This window comes from Macrobrachium nipponense, chromosome 1 (genome assembly GCF_015104395.2).
Source record: "Macrobrachium nipponense isolate FS-2020 chromosome 1, ASM1510439v2, whole genome shotgun sequence".
Classification (NCBI taxonomy): Eukaryota; Metazoa; Arthropoda; class Malacostraca; order Decapoda; family Palaemonidae; genus Macrobrachium; species Macrobrachium nipponense.
Genome location: NC_087200.1, coordinates 67,156,701 through 67,161,700, shown reverse-complemented (window position 1 = coordinate 67,161,700; position 5,000 = coordinate 67,156,701).

Below are 5,000 nucleotides of genomic sequence, written 5' to 3'. Positions count from 1 at the left end.
CCCTATAGGTGTATCCCAACTGCCTCGTAGAAGATTGTAGATTCCTGATTTGTCCAAGAATGTATCCTGAGATGATCCACTGACAACATCTCGTCCATTGCAAACGCGATCCGTAACATTGCTGCTCATGTGTAGATCCAACCTCTGGTGTTGTAGAACATAGCTTTTTCTGTCGTCACCTTTGCGTAAAGTTGGGAATTCTCTAAAGTCATTGTGTGTCCATATTTAAAAAATCTACATGATCATAGAATAAATCAAGTTTTGCTTTAACACACGAATCTGTCATCAACTAATATACCCAATCTCATAGTCAATTATTACAAATTCCTCACTAAAACAGAATATCATCTTTACCCACTGAATCCTCATAACTAATCCTGTATCTGACAAATATACTATCAAAAAAACCATAATACCTATACAGCAAAACCCCTGTAATGTTCACACAGTTAACCTCCATCAAATATAATGCCGAATATCTCTTCTATCTTACACAGATACCCAGATAAATCCTATCTCCTTCCTACAACAGAAATGCTACGCAAAGCTTAACCCCGATTACGAGTTTCCCTTGTAGGAGAAAAAAAAAAAATAAGAATTCAACTTTTCCCATTACAAAATGTATAAGGAGAGAAGAAAAAAAATTATATATATAATTCAGCGCTTTCCCATACAAAACGCAGTATGTATCATTACGGAATTTGCTGCCGCAACATATCCTATCGACCCGAATTGACTCTTTACATTCTTCCCCAAGGAATGTCATCATCGACATCCCTGAAAATGGTGCAAACCTCCGAATAATCAACTCCAAAAGAAAAAATCAGCAATTGGTCTCATCACAGCATTGTCAGCATTAAGCCACCTGTGTATACCTCATGTGCTCATATCGTATTATGGACTTGTCTAGTCAGACTTGCAACCTCAGAAATCATCATTCCTTCAAATGGCCCAAAAATCTTTAATGATACTATAGAACCATATTTCTCAAAAATTATCCCTAGGACATCCTCAAAGGTAACAAAAAATTGTCCTCGAAAACATAACTCATTCATGGTACTGCCACACATATATAAAACTGCAATAACCACCTGGTTGGGATATAAACCCAAGAAAACCACAATTCAACAATTATATACTGCCGAATATAACCACTGGTGATTATAAAAATACAACACCTTCATAGGGACACATAAAACCACAATGCAGTAGTGCCACCCCCCAAGAGCCATAACACCAAAAGTACCACAATACCCACCTCTTTGGCTTGTAAAACCACAGATCACCACCAAAAATTATAACCACAAAAAAATCCACCACCAAAGATTATAGCCACAAAAAATTCAGCCCCAAAAATTTACCATCAAAGAGCCACAAAAATTCAGCCCCAATAAACCAACACTGCCAGGGATCACCACACGGACCTGTTATAATATTTCTTAGCTTAACAGAAATTTTCCATACTTTCCACCCCGTTTTTCCTCGTGAAATAATTTTATGCCAAATCGCAGCAGTTATTCCCCATATCATCAGTGTGGGTTTTGGTGTCACCACTCCCTATATCCCCGGTATCATCACCGTTAGCACTGCCAAACACACCCCCATTTTCAATAATCTCCATATCCTCAGTTTCACTTGCATCCTCATACGTGATAAAAACACAAGGTATTCCAACCGTTATACCACTAACACCCGAATGGACCGAAATCTTGTGTCTGCTACATGCAGGCTGGCCCACCAAAAGTCTGTTGCCCAACGCAACCCCTTTCATAACCAAAAAAGGTTCTATTAACACTATCACCCAGAGTAAACCATATTCTAACACAACCCAGGGTGTTTAATCTATGGGCTTACACATCACACACCGTCTCCATTGAGGGTTTCAAAGAGTAATGGGTGAACATGGATTAGTACAAGTTATAATCCATTAAATTTATACTAGTGTCAGTGTCAATAAAGACCGGTATATCAACATCCTCCACTGTTCCATATACTATAGGCCTGGGCTCTGGGGCGTCCCCCACGAGACCACAATGGCATGTACAAATCATCTGTACCCTTTGTGTTGATCGGCTTTCCAAATATTTCGCCGATCCCTTTGCCCTCTTAAGTTAACTGCCTGGGAAGTTCTTGTAGTATAACTCCCAGACTTTAGAGGTGTAAGTCTCGCATCTCTCCGTATCTGAGACGGACAAGCTTGCCAATAGTGATCCGCACTCTTACACATTCCACAATATTTGACTCTACATACTTTCTTTGTGCGCCCTGGTTTATTACAATTGTAGCAACGCAACTGCTGTTGCCTTTGATCGATCAATCCTCTCCTATTCTACTTTTGCACACAAACAGGGAGAAGGAAATTCTATGTCTCTTTGCACCATATTTCTCGGACAGTTCCCGTTAAAAAATGTACTAGTCACCGAGAGACATTTGGACATATGTTTCTGAATTTGGGCATAAATTAATTCTTTGTCTGATGTAGGTCCAATATTTTCATCAAAACTGTCCACTAATGCCTCTGGTACGTTGTGTAATAGCATTGCAAAATGAATCAAGTTATGTAAATTGTTGAGTGAGATATTATCTGTATTAACCCATTTAGAATTTTTCAATTTCTGTATCCATTCTCCCGCTGAGTCAAAAAGATTTGAGCTAAGCTCAATAAGACTTGTTGTGCCTTTCCGGTTTTTCTTACAGCCCTCTTAAATCTCTCACCATAATACTGTGTTCCTTTGAGCCATATACCGCTCTTAAAATTGCTTGTAAATCGGTCCATGGCCGACACTTTGCATACTGAAAGCTCCTACACCTGTGGGATAAATCACCTTTATATGAAATCTAAAAAGGCTTTCACCTCCATGAACGCCTCTATATCATCTGTAATCCCCTTGGCATTTAAATAGTCATTCACCCACTCAATAAAAATTTGCACTGGTTGTGAAAGAACTCTGTCTACAATGCCATGGAACAGGCTGACACCATCACTTACACTTGTTATCCTGTGAACTAGAGTCTGCTTACCACTTGCGTCAGCCATTCTGCTTTCTTTATGAAAACCCTTATACTTCAGGATTCGCCCCGACCTCAGTAACATTGATATATTTATGCGCACACAAACCCCAACCGAAAAAATTAACAATAATCATCCACCAATAAAAGGTAAAATAAACATGCACCGTGCCGACAAACCGCTATATGAACTCTTCGCTGCTCAGGTTCAAGGTAATCAGCTGTCATATGAAACACAAGGTCACGCCGGGGAAAAAAAAAACAGGAAGAAGATCAGTTCGAGAGAAAACCACTTAAATCAGCATCCATTTGCTTGGTTGTCACTGCCCCCCCCCCCCCTCTCTCTCTCTCTCTCTCTCTCTCTCTCTCTCTCACCCAAGCATAAGAACATAACTCACAATACCAAATTTCCTCCTTATTATTTTTACCACAAAGCCACTAATGTCCACCGAATCTCAAGGGACATCAAAATAAAGCACACTTTTGAGTAAATTAACACCAATAAAAAAAGAAAAAAAGAAAAGAAGGAAATATAAAATTATACACTCACGTCTTCATAGAGCCAAAGTTGGTACCTGTCTACACATTGCAACTGCACGTAATTACTTCCCGTTATGCCATAAATACGCTTTACCCCCCTTTGAACTCAGAAATACGTCTTCACACTAAACCACTGCTAGGAAAACTACCCGCACGGCCGCACCCAAGTATCTTCGCCTAAGTCAGCAATAAAGCAAGTTGCCTGACACATAATTATAATCACTCCCCCCAAAATATGTCTAATCTATATATAGCCTCTTCGGAGGTGCTACCTATGGCCACAAATCCCTTAAATGGGTTTTTAGGACCAAATGATACTCGTTTGAACAAAATGAAACAAACTGCTAACAGGCAACTTCACCTATCCTTGTTCGTTGCAGATCATTCTGGGGCATAGGCTAAGAGAGCAAGCTAGGCAGAAATGAATTCCCGTAGATACAAAAATATACTTTTTATTTCCCAAATTAGCTAACATTAAAATGGAAAAAAATATAATTTAATAAAAATGGAATAAAATGAATTAACTCTGACCCCCCAAAAAACCGTTAAACTGTCGTTTCCTCTCTAAATCATGTTTAAGTAAGTACCCCCTCTTATCTCATTATGTCTGACTAACCACAACATGTTAATAAGTCAATAAAGTCTTAGAGAATCCATTTTTCTATATGGTGACTTTGAACCCATCTGAAATAAAGAGACCAAAATTATTACAGAACTTTACCCATGAAAGTTAATAAAAAAGAATGTGTACCGCGCCACACTTCTCTTTCTCCAGACCCAATAATTATTACTTCAAAGGTTAACTTTTCAAAGTTCTTTCTTACGTAACCTTTTTCGATGGGTCTGCAACACCTCGCAACACCTCTTCAAGGCGTGTTCCGCACTCTGTCACAAGTAATCAATGAGTGCTCTCTCTTAGCACTTATCTCCCCATAACAAAAGTCATATATTGTTCGTTACAAACAAACATGCAGACATGCCCTGTGTGGCACCCAGCAAACATGGGTGCTCCATGCCCAAGGCATGTGATTTCTGAGGCGTCACTGAACTCGAAGTGCATTGGTCATCTTTCCTGGCTGTTTTTCATTTCAGCACATTTGAGGAATCCAGCGCTTGTCTCTAACCGACCTTTCTCTGCCTGGAAAGAGCTGAGATTAACAATTCACTACCGTGCCTTTCAAGATATATTATATATTATATTATTATTATATTATATATATATATATAATTAATATATATATATATATAGAGTATAGTATATATATATATATTATATATATAGATATTTATGTATATATATATAGTATTATATAATATAATATATCATATTATATATTATATATATATATATATATATATATATATATCTATATATATATATATATATTATATATATATATATATATATATATATATAATATATATATATAGTATTATATAAAGATATATAT